At 42.1% G+C, this 11,989-nt stretch overlaps 1 pseudogene; it reads right to left on the reverse strand.

The window, feature by feature from the left end:
* Positions 1-8,625: 8,625 nt before the first annotated feature.
* On the reverse strand, positions 8,626-9,537 carry LOC136437592 (putative nuclease HARBI1; annotated as a pseudogene).
* Between the last annotated feature and the right edge of the window lie 2,452 nt (positions 9,538-11,989).

Below are 11,989 nucleotides of genomic sequence, written 5' to 3' on the forward strand. Positions count from 1 at the left end.
ATAATGTCAAGCCTCACGGATAAGGGGAGGGGGTACTTGATGCCGGCGTAAACAAGTCCTGCAAGATTCAAAGTCATCAACAATGGCACCAGTAGCTTAGTTACATGTTCCATGTCCACAATAAAATGCCAGGAAAGAAAAACTGTCCAGAAAATAGTTTGTATTTGTGATAAAGTGTTTTTTATTCTTATGCAAGGGACCTCGGACGGAAAGGGCGTTTTGGCGCGGATTTACAGTGAAAACCTGCAAATGACCGCGAGTGACCCCGAATAGAACGCACGTTCTATTCGAATACGTCACTTCAAACATGATAGAATGCCGTTCGAATTCTAAAAAAGTCTGGAAATTTTGCGCCTATGTTTGACCATCGTGGACCGGGGCACTGGAGCCTAGAGGAAATAGTTTGTCGACCACTGTTGCAGATACACATGTTCAGTAACCCAGCGACACCTCGTCCACTTACTTTAAGCGGAGAATACCTAGAGAGGTTCACTTCATTTTACCCTATCCAGACTGGGCTTTTTTGGGATATCTGGGACGGGTGGGGGGGGGTGGGGGCTTGGCTCATTCGGCCACCCCCCTCATAACTTCTGAATGGTATAATGTATCATTCCCAAATTTTGTAGGGAGTGATGTTCATGTAAAGTTTTATAATTCCTAGAATTTTGGTGACCTTATGACGTAATATTACGTAATTATGACGTCATTGATATTATTTTATTGGCATAGGGAATTCCTGTAATATCTAAAGGTATTAAACAACATAGTATGTATTGTTGATTTTAACCCTATCTAGACCGGGCTTTTTTTAGACTTCTTGGACCGGGGGGGGGGCTCTTTCGACCCCCCCTTCATAACTTCCGAACGGTATGCTCTATCATCACCAAATTTGCAGGGAGTGATGTTCACGTGAAGTTTTAAAATTCCTGTGATTTTGGTGACGTTATGACGTAATACGACGTAATTATGACGTTATCTATGTGATTTTTTTGGCTAAATGGGGAATTCCCATAATATCTAAAAGTATTAGACACAATAGTGCGCATTATTGATTTAAAGGTATGCCATGACATTTGACGTCAGTTTTCACTAAATTGACGTCAAAATGACGTCGAAGAATGATGGCATGTGTTGTTAGCGACCACCTGGGATCCGACATCTTGGATCGGCCATTTTGAATTTTTTTTAAATACATTTCGTCCATGAATGACCCCAAATAACAATCAAAATAGACTAAAAACATAAATCTGTATGTTCCTGGTTAAGAAAATTCCAGGTTGTGACGAATTTAAAGGCGAAAGAGCCTGTTTATACCGAAAATAATTATCTTGTCCGCCATCTTGGATTTTGAGCGATGACGTCATCAAATTAGTATAGTTTATGAATATTTCATCATGACAGTTACATTAAATCACATATTGTGTTATACATGCAGGAAACCAGTGTGGTTGTTCAAGAAAACATTGGAAATAACTACGTTTAAGTCGAGATTAGTGAAATTTGCTTAAAATGCCTCTTCAGAAACCCGTTGCCATGGCAACACGAAAAATGATAAACTTAAACTTTTATCATTATATTGTTGCCAACTTAATTTGAGGAAAAGTCACCAAGTTTGGTTGTTCTACCATACGTCGTTTGGCAGTTATACGATGTCAAAGTTGGCGCGGGCACTTTTAGCCCTCCCCCCCGGTCTAGATAGGGTTAAGGTATACCAAGACATATTACGTAAATGGCAACTACGTTGACGCCAAATAACGTCATTAAATGACGTCACGTGCTGTTAGCACCCCCTTGGGATCCGCCATCTTGGATCGGCAATTTTGAAATTTTTAAAAATACTTTTTTTTTCCACTTATGACCCCAAAAAACACTAAAAGTAGACTAGAAACGTTCATCTAAATGTTTCTAGTAAAGAAAATGCCACGTAGTGACGATTTTGAAGGCGAAAAAGCCTGTTGATACCTAAAATAGTGTAATGGTCCGCCATCTTGGATTTTGACCGATTACGTCATCAAATTAGCATAAATCATGAATATTAAATAATGAAAGTTACATCTTATTACATATGATGCTACACATGTAAGAAAACTAGTGTAGTTGAGCAAGAAAACCGAAGAAATATCATTGTTTTAAAAAAAATCTGTGAATTTTTCATAAAATGCCTTTCAGAAACCCGTTGCCATGGCAACAGGAAAATGATAAACTTATACTTTTATCATAATATTGTTGCCAACTAAATTTTAGGAAAAATCACCAAGTTTGGTAGTCCTAGCATATGTCGTTCGGCAGTAATACGATGTCAAAGTTGGCGGGCACTTTTACCCCCCCCCCCCCCAGTCTGGATAGGGCTTCTTGGAATTGTTGTCAGTAACGATCTCACATGGAAACCTTATGTTTAGTACATACTGTCAAGGGTTAGACTTTGGATACACTACCTACCTGTGGCTAGGCGTGCTGCCGTACCCTCCGCTGTACTCCTACAAATCTACATACTATCCTTCATACGACCCGTGTTGGAATATGGCTCCCCTGTGTGGGGTGGTCTCCCACGCTGTCTGTATGACGACTTGGAGACAGTGTAAAAGATGTGCCTTAGGATATGTGGACTACCGCACGCAAAGATGTGCTTTAGGATATGTGGACTACCGCACGCGCACTTACCCACTCTTGACTCAAGGAGAAGGTCACTTAGTATAGATTATCAAAACAAACAAGTCATTTGCATAATTTATGATTAAGTGAAAACATGGTATTCTGCAAAAAGAAAGGACTTTTAAACATACGATATATGAAAATTTGGTAGAGAAAACCATCATTTGAAATAGTCTATGCCTTCAAAATAGGAAATACATTATATGATTTATCGAAGATTTACGGACTGATCACAATAGAGCGAGAAATTAATGATAGCGCGAGTATTGTAACGTCATTAATGATACATCAGTTCATCAAGTGAGAAATATTGCTGTTGCTGCAGCATCTCCTTGTTCACGGATCAAAAGCGTCGCCTATGAAAAGTATCAAAAACTGCAAGAGTTCGCAGTAAGGTGTCGTCCTGTTGACTTGAGTATTTTTTCTGTGGACGTTCAGCGTTTTAGAAAAATAAACTTAAACTTAAACAATGACAGACGGTCTCCGTTGGTGTGACCAGGGGACCTACATAGTGGAAACTACACGGTAGATCCCTTGTTATCAGATTCCATCCCGACCAGAGCTGTTTGACTGATGAGATTAAAACACCGTTGACGGTAGATGAATGCAGTCCTATTGAGAATTGCAACGCGTCGCTCTTGATCCATGAACATGCTGAACTATTTACTAAATTGCGAATGTACAAATTTAAGTTCAAACTGTAATTCCCGAGACGGAAACGTGTGAGAAGAGAGCGCAGGTGTTTCGGGGTCCAATAAATCAATATCATATTTATGAATATCATTTTTATTTTTTTTCATTAATAAATAAATAAATATCTTATATTTGTTATTTTTAAATATTCATTTAATATATACAAGGCCTTTGTCTTATGAACAGGACTTCATAGATTCCGAACCCGGCATTCGAAATTTTTTTGTTCATTGTAATGGAAAATACCGTGCAGCGGCTCCTATGCGCGGTAAGATGATTCTTGCAAAACACTCGCCACTAAACTTCTATTCCCGATGTAAACAGAAGCTCTTGATGTTGTTTGCAAAACAGCGATCCTTTGTTACAGTACCAATGCTCCATTGTTCAGTATCGACTTCATTTAGACAACACGGACGTGGAAAGTGACGCCGCTCGGCACAAAAATATGGGAATTTTCATGAATTTTTGGAAAATTATCCAGGAAAATAAGGAAGAAATGTTGTAAATGCGGAAACCAGAATAATAGGGATGAGGTAGCTGTTAATTGGTTTGAACACTTGTTTGACATTTGGTAGTCATTTTAGATAGAACCTTAGCTGTTATGAACTTCTATTTCACTTAATTACCATAGTGCTGATGATTCAATGGTGCTTTTTCAAATTTTATGTTTTATTGCGCGCTATGTACATAATTACATTGATAGCTTTTATAATGAGCCTATTGTACATTTTAGAAATAAGTACAAGTTGTAGGCCAAGACCAGCTTTTTCAAAAGCACTTGTTTTAATTGTGTCGAACGGTCTACCAGGGCAAGGGGCAAAGTAGGGGTGGGGAGTATGTCCCAGGCTAATGTTACGGTCACAATTGGAAAAAGGGACCCCGCCGGGTAGTTCCCGGGCCGTTTTTGGCACTTTCAGGCGTGACCCCTACGTGGCCCCGCGGGGCAACCTGCGGCTACCTGGCTATTTTGGGGCACGGCGGGGACCCGACAAAAATTTAGTTCTGACTTAAATTCTACCCGGGCCCCGTACACAAGAAGACGCCGTGACCCAAACGTGAGAACATCGCGAGGTACCCTCCGGTTGCCGTCAGTCCACCGGGACAAATTAGTTACGTCACGGACCAGATGCCCAGAATAAATATGTACTTCGAAAGACCAGGTCAAATGTGCCACGTCACAGGTCAGGTGTAGACAAAGGCGTGAACTTTGTAGTACGTGTGTTGTGAGTTCCCATGAACGTTCATCATGCCAACGGGATCGGAAAGAAGTCGGGGGAGAAAGAGAAGGGGAAACAACCGTTTCCCATATCGACAAGGACCAGGCAGACGGAGCAACAAAAGTCCCGTGAAGACGCCATAGAATCGGCTGAAAGTGAAAGAGTGACGCAGAGGGAGGTAGGACGACACGTGGTGTTAGTAGGCCAGAACAGACAACACCGAAGTCTAGCATAACGGAAGACCAAGATGAACAGATCGCGTCTTTCGTAGAAAGCCACCCGGCTTTCTATGATCTAACCACCCCTGACTACAAAAACAAAGCCAAGAAGGAGGGTTGGTTAAAGGACGTGGCTTCTTCCATTGGACTGACGCGTAAGTTTTTGACTTAATAAACTGAACTTCACATGCAAATCCTGCACTTCCTGTCTTGAAGCATTTTCAGTGTTTTGAATATGAAGCAATGTATTTCAAAGACGTGGATTTTGAATGTAACAGTACTTTATAACCTAATACCATTGATGAAGTAATAAGTACAATAGTTGCGTAAGATATGTACGATACGCATGATGACGATGTAACAATAGGCGCAATTTATAATCAGACTACATGTAGTGCTGCCATGTCTGTTGAATAATAAACCATTTTTGATGGATGGATTCATTCATTCATTAATTGATTCATTGATTGAAAGACTTTACTTGTGCCTACTAACAGCTAAACAGATAATGACCCGGTTCCAAACCATGAGGACGAACTACTTCAAACTGAAGCGAAAGGTGGCTGGGAAGTCAGGCCAGGGTCAGACAAAACTGACGCCCCTGCAAGACTTCAATTTGCGTCGGTACACGTTCCTGGACGCACACTACCGTGGCAAGGCGTCCTCCAGGGAACTTGGATCGGTATGCATCTAGAATGACTCATGTAAGATCTGTCGATTCTTATCCATTTCATCGATACTTTGAAGTTGATGATATCTTTAAAATACTGTTGCCATTCCCTCTGCTTCAGGTTCCGCAGCCACAGTCCAGTTCGGACGAGGCTGACGATGAAGCCATTCCCAGAACTAGTGCAGTGACCGGTAGTTCGGACCGCAGCGGCCATGACGGCAGTGGGTCTCCACCAAAGAAAAAGAAGAAGGGTATGACCGAGGTCCTGGTGGACCTTCTGACTGACTCACAAAAAGAACTACGTCAGTCACAAGCCACTCTAGCAGAGGTGAAGCACTGTGCGTGCTTATTTTCATAACTCCATCTTTTCTTGCCATTGGGAGATAGTAATTCTTAAAGACGGTAGACTGACAGTCTCTGGATATTCCTTGTTCTACATTTGTAGGCTGCTTCAGGCACCAGTGCTAGTGGCGAATGCGAGCGGGTCGCCTGGGTGCAGTGACTTTCCAGTCTACACAAGGAGATCCCCCGAGAGAAGTGGAGGGCGTATCAAAAGGACACCTTCGCTGTGGCTATGCGGTACACCACAGGGGAGGAGCAGCAGCCGCCGCAGCCCCCGACACCTGTCTTCCAGCCAGTCCAGCAGCACCAGGTGGTTCAGCACTATCTGATCTATCGATCTATCTGATCTATTGATCTATCTGATCTAACGATCTATCTGATCTAACGATCTATCTGATCTATCGATCTATCTGCACGAAAATCGGGATTTACCATTCGTGGTATTTACCGGTTAAGTCTGGTAATGGTTGCAAGAAGCAACCATTACCAGACTTGCCCGGTAAATACCACCAATGGTAAATCCCGATTTTGTACAGCCATGTACTGTGCAGGTTGCAACCTGCACAGTACATGGCTGTACCCTATGGCTTCGGTGCTCCGGGACAGCAGCATTTGAGACCGGTACGTAAACCACCACATTGACTAATATGAATGATACATGTATATCATGATTATTGCAACGAGTACTTCATCATTTGTTTCGCTTCTTTTCTGTCTGCTACAGCCACTTGTATCGGCTACCCCGCCCACCACCACCGTGTCACCACTGAGGGCAGAGATGGTCATCCTACAGAATGCCGGCCAGGAGGGGAGCGATAAGGGCGCGTCCGCTGAAGATTAGTATAACAAATGCCAGATAGCGCTTCATGTTATAATTACTCTTTTGGCAATTTCACAGACTGTATATTGCTCCCTGATGACTTCGAGTGTTAGATTAAAGCAGTTTCAAAACTTTTACTTTGTACCGTTTTCTTACGATTTTGTTCTTTGGTTTCCTTCACTTTCGGTTTTGTTAATGACAATGACGTTAGTATTAGTCACCTCAAGAAGGATATTGCGCTCTTGAGTTCAGTCGTAAAATTCCGGTACATGAACATATATACAATGTACTTGTTGATTTGGCTATAACTTGTTCAGCAAAAAGAGCATACAGTGCAGCAGACATGTATATGTTCGTAGCAGAAGCAATATTATTCAGTGTCCTATTCCTTAGAGAGTATCAGAGTTTACGTAGCAACATGGCAGACAGTATCCGAGATGCCATGAAACTCTAGAAGCTGTTGGGGCGAAAGCGCTCAGAGAAGTCCAATAAAGACATTTCCTGTATATTGCATGTTTTGTTAATTTATTTCCATCATATCAAAGTTGATGACAAAATGGAAAAAGATTAATGACAACAGAAGAAGAAACAGAAGCTTAATCATCCTAATCTGATTATTGATAAATGAAATAGACAATACCAAAAAAGCTGATTACAGTATACATCATATCTAAGTACACATCATAATACCCCTCATCCGACCGACACATTTTTGCGACGAATCTGGCCGTATGGGGTCCAAACGGACCCCATTTTGCTTTGCCCCCTAGATATATTTCTGGCGGATCTTATTGTAGTTATTGTGCATATCCCGTTTAAATAATCTATGGAGAATATTTTGACAAGTTTTGGTGTTGATGATTAATGATCATTATCATAATTTATGCAGAAAATAAGGAGAACCCGCATTTTCCTTTAACCCTATCTAGACTTGGGGGGCTAAAAGTGCCCGCGCCAACTTTGACATCGTATAACTGCCAAATGACGTATGGTAAGACTACCATACTTGTTGACTTTTCCTAAAATTTAGTTGGCAACAATTCCATGAAAATAGTTTATCATTTTTCCTGTTGCCATGGCAACGGGTTTCTGACAGGCATTTTATACAAAAAGTCACTAATTTTGTAAAAACAATGATATTTCTCAGGTTTTCTTGCTCAACCACATTAGTTTCCCAAAATGTATAACATCATATGTATTTAAATGTAACTTTCATGATTTATTATTCATAATTTATGCTAATTTGATTACGTAGTCGCTAAAAATCTAAGATGGCGGACAAGATGTTTATTTTAGGTATAGACAGGCTTTCTGCCTTCAAAATCCATCACTACTTGGTATTTTCTTAACCAGAAACATTCGGATTAACGTTTCCAGTCTCTTTCTTTTGTGATTTGGGGTCATAAATGGAAAAAATGTAATTTAAAAATTTGCCGATCCAAGGGATCGCTAACGACACATGACGTCATTCTATGACGTCATTTTGACGTCAACGTAATCGCCATTGACGTTGTATGCCTTGGCATACCTTAAAATCAATAATACTCTCTATTATGTTTAATACCTTTCATTATTATGGGACTTCCCTATTTAGCCTATAAAATCACATCGATGACGTCATAATTACATAATATTACGTCATAACGTCACACAATTTACCGAAATTATATAACTTTACACGAACATCACTCCCTGCAAATTTGGTGAGAATACATTGTACCGTTTGGAAGTTATGAGGAATTTCTTTCTAATTACGTAATAAACAATGCGAAATCACCAGAGGGACCCCATACGGTCGGATGAGGGTTAAGCATACAAGCAAATATTCCTTCATAGCATAGTTAGCATACGGCCAAAAAAGCATGTACTGTTCAAAATTAGCAGCACGGAGCTGCCACGGCACACTTCCTGCATCACAGTTGAAGTACTCTCGGATACAGGCCCTTAGCCTCTTTCCGTCTGCTGTGAAGAGTCCCCGACCCTAGTCTTCCACCTCATGAACATGTTGTGCAGTGTGAGGCAGGCCTCGATTATGTCCGTCGCAGTCTCTGTTTATACATCCAGGGTGGTGAGGAGGCATCTGTAGCGCACGGCTAGCACTCCAAATGCATTCTCTCTCCACTCGCCTCGCCCGGGAGAGACGGTAGTTGAACACGCGCTCCTCAACTTCCAGATATCGCTTGGAGTATGTTTTCAAGAGGAAGGTGCGCAGGGGGACGGCGTCGTCCTCAATCAGGAAGTACCCCGTGTCTTCGTCATCGTTGGGGATGGGCTCGGGGTCAGGAAAACCTTCTGACAATGACAGCTGAAGATTTGAGCGATTAGAGATGCGATAATCAGAAATGGACCCAGGGGCGCCCACATCTGCCCACAGGATTTTGTAGTAAGGATCAACAACTGCCAGGATGACCAAGGTGAAGAAGCCCTTGTCATTATAATGCAGACTTCCCGACTTCCTGGGTTTCTTGATCGCAACATGTTTGCTGTCGATGGCGCCGCAAACATGGGAAAATTCCACCTTGTCTGAAACCCCTGGGCCACCTGGCGCCACTGTTCGGGGGTAGAGGGGGTGTCGAATGCTTCTTGGCGGTACTCCGCTGTGATCGCCCGGCAGACTTCAGGAACAAATAATGTTATAGTATTGTGCACCACCCTGAAGGCAAAGGCCAGGGAGCGACAGGAGTTCCCGGTCGCTAGGAAGCGGAGTGTGATGGCTAACTTCAGACCTATCACTAGTACTAGTGGCTGCCTGGCACTGTAACAGAAAATTACACACACATATCAGCTGCAAATTGGAATTGATATGGTAAATCGCTGCTCTATTGAACCGAGAACTGTCAGAGAGTCAAAGAATATGTCCCAAATAACGTACTTTCCACTCTTCTCAATAGAATGTCCTACACGCTGGAAAACGTCGTCAAACATCTCTGGTTCAATTCTCAGAAACGGCTTGAAGTGAAGACGGTGACCACACCTAAGCTCGCCCATCAGCCTCTCGTACTGGCCACATACAGGTCTTTCCAACAACCAGGATCGAGTCCACCATCTTCTTCTGCGACGCAGCAGTTCAGCTTGCCTCTCTTCTTTAGCTGCTAATGCTGCGAGAACAAGGTTGTGACGGTGACGAGTTGTCGCCACCCTCAACCTCAGACGAAGTTTTCTGCAGGTAGTGGCTGCATCTTCAGAGTATCTGACGGGTACCTGCCGGAGACCGACCAATGAAGGTGAAAGAAATTTACAAGAATGCCATCGAGTGCCTGCCGGAGCATCCCGGGACCCCTGCAGGGCAGCGTGAGGGAAACGTTTCATTGTGACCACGACAGCCGATGCCCCCCGGAAATCAGAGCCCGGCCGGGGCTACATCCCCGACGGACACCGGCGTAATTGTGACCGTAGTATAAGGCGGGCAGACCTTCAGCCCTGCACGATAAGACTTAACGGTGGGAGCCGTCACAACCGTGCCAGGCAGGGCATTCCAGTCGTACGGGGGAAAAATGAATATTTGTATGTATCTGTTCCAACGTTAAGTGTTTGACATTTGAGATGGTGACTCCCCCGGGTGCGCCCCTGAGCTGGTTTCAGTAGACTGTCATTGTTTATATTGATATGATTATTAACTAGTTAATATGTAGAAAAAAGTAAGGCGTCCGTTCTTTCTCCTTTCGGAGCGGAGACTCATATACTAAGAAGAATGTAAATGCAGTAGAACAAACTCAGTCTGGAATGCGCTTATGACAATGGCCATTTTCTCGGAATATGCAACACTGTTTGAAAGTATTTTTCTACAGAGCAAGGGTTATTCATGATCGAATATTTTGTGTCTAAAACATTATTTCCAAAACCAGGTGTATCAATTCAAAATGATCCAGTGCAACATGATTTCTCTCCAACATCTGCTTGGAGGAAGCACTTTTAATGATTTAATAGTTTTTTAACCTAATTTTTCCCTCTCATTTCATTCGGCGCATTTGCGAAGAAAAAATTCTCATATCCGGTTGGTACATGGTACTTTCAAATTGGTTGTTTTAGTCACCAATGATATTTGAGGGTCCCTCCCTCGTAAGAAAAAAAAAACATTTCATGTGTAAGTCACAACCATTTATTGGAAATGATACAATGAAACAAATAAAAAATCCCTTTTACAGAACAAGGTTAATCCTAAACAAATAACATCTTTGAACTCCAAATTAGTGCATACAAGTTAGTAATAGGATTATCGGTCAAGGTGTCAATTGCAAATACAATAACATCAATAACTAATATGTACCGACACGACCCAACTTATTAGATCTTTAACAAACAGAATTTGTATCTTTCTGTAAGCTTGATCAGGTCTATTTTATGATATCTAGCTCTATTATCCATGGTTATCCATTAATCAATCCTGAGTTTCATGTGTTACATTTAGCGCCCGCGCGTGTCACGGTGGCCGATATTTTGGCTGATATATCGAATTGATTAATGGGAGCACAACCTGAACATATCCAAGCAAAGAATAATGAGATTCGTGCAGCGCGCGCTTTACCAGAGCGTAGTCCAGAGCGCAGTGCTACGTACCGGTACTGTGTAGACCGTGTACCGGTACTGTACCGTGAAAATTGATTAGGTACAGATCCAAAATATCAGACCATGAAGTACCGATATTGTACCGATAGAAATCTACACCAACTCTGATTATTTTGTGACTGATCTCCTAACCTCATAGCCTCATGCAACACCAAACACCAAGTGACACATTGGAACAGCGTTGAGGTCGAAATATCAATTCTGATTTTTTTTCCAAAAGCATGCTATAAGTAGCCCACCAAACAACATCTTTTGCCTAGGCCCAATGTACTTATAGCATGCTTTTGGAAAAAAAAAAATTAGAATTAATATTTCGGCCTCAGACAAGAAATCAAAAGCGATGCCTACGGCAACCGATTGTCTCGGGCTATTACCCATCCAAGTATTGACCGGACTCGACGTTGCTTGACGTCAGAGTTCGAACGCGATAGAACGAGATTTGGCCGTACCGTAGTCCAAAAAAGGACATTTTACAACCAAATCACGGTGAATCTTGTTCTATCGCGTTCGAACTCTGACGTAAAGCAACCTCGAGTCCGGTCAATACTTTTATGGGAAATAGTTTGAAACCACCGGCTGCCGTAGGCATTACTTTTGATTTCTTGTCTGAGGTCGAAATACCAATTCTGATTTTTTTCCAAAAGCATGCTATAAGTAGCCCACCAAACAACATCTTTTGCCTAGGCCCAATGTACTTATAGCATGCTTTTGAAAAAAAAATCAGAATTGGTATTTCGGCCTTAGACAAGAAATTAAAAGCGATGCCTACGACAATCGGTGGTCCCGGGCTATTTCCCATCCAAGTATTGAC

This window comes from Branchiostoma lanceolatum, chromosome 6, assembly GCF_035083965.1.
Source record: "Branchiostoma lanceolatum isolate klBraLanc5 chromosome 6, klBraLanc5.hap2, whole genome shotgun sequence".
Classification (NCBI taxonomy): domain Eukaryota; kingdom Metazoa; phylum Chordata; class Leptocardii; order Amphioxiformes; family Branchiostomatidae; genus Branchiostoma; species Branchiostoma lanceolatum.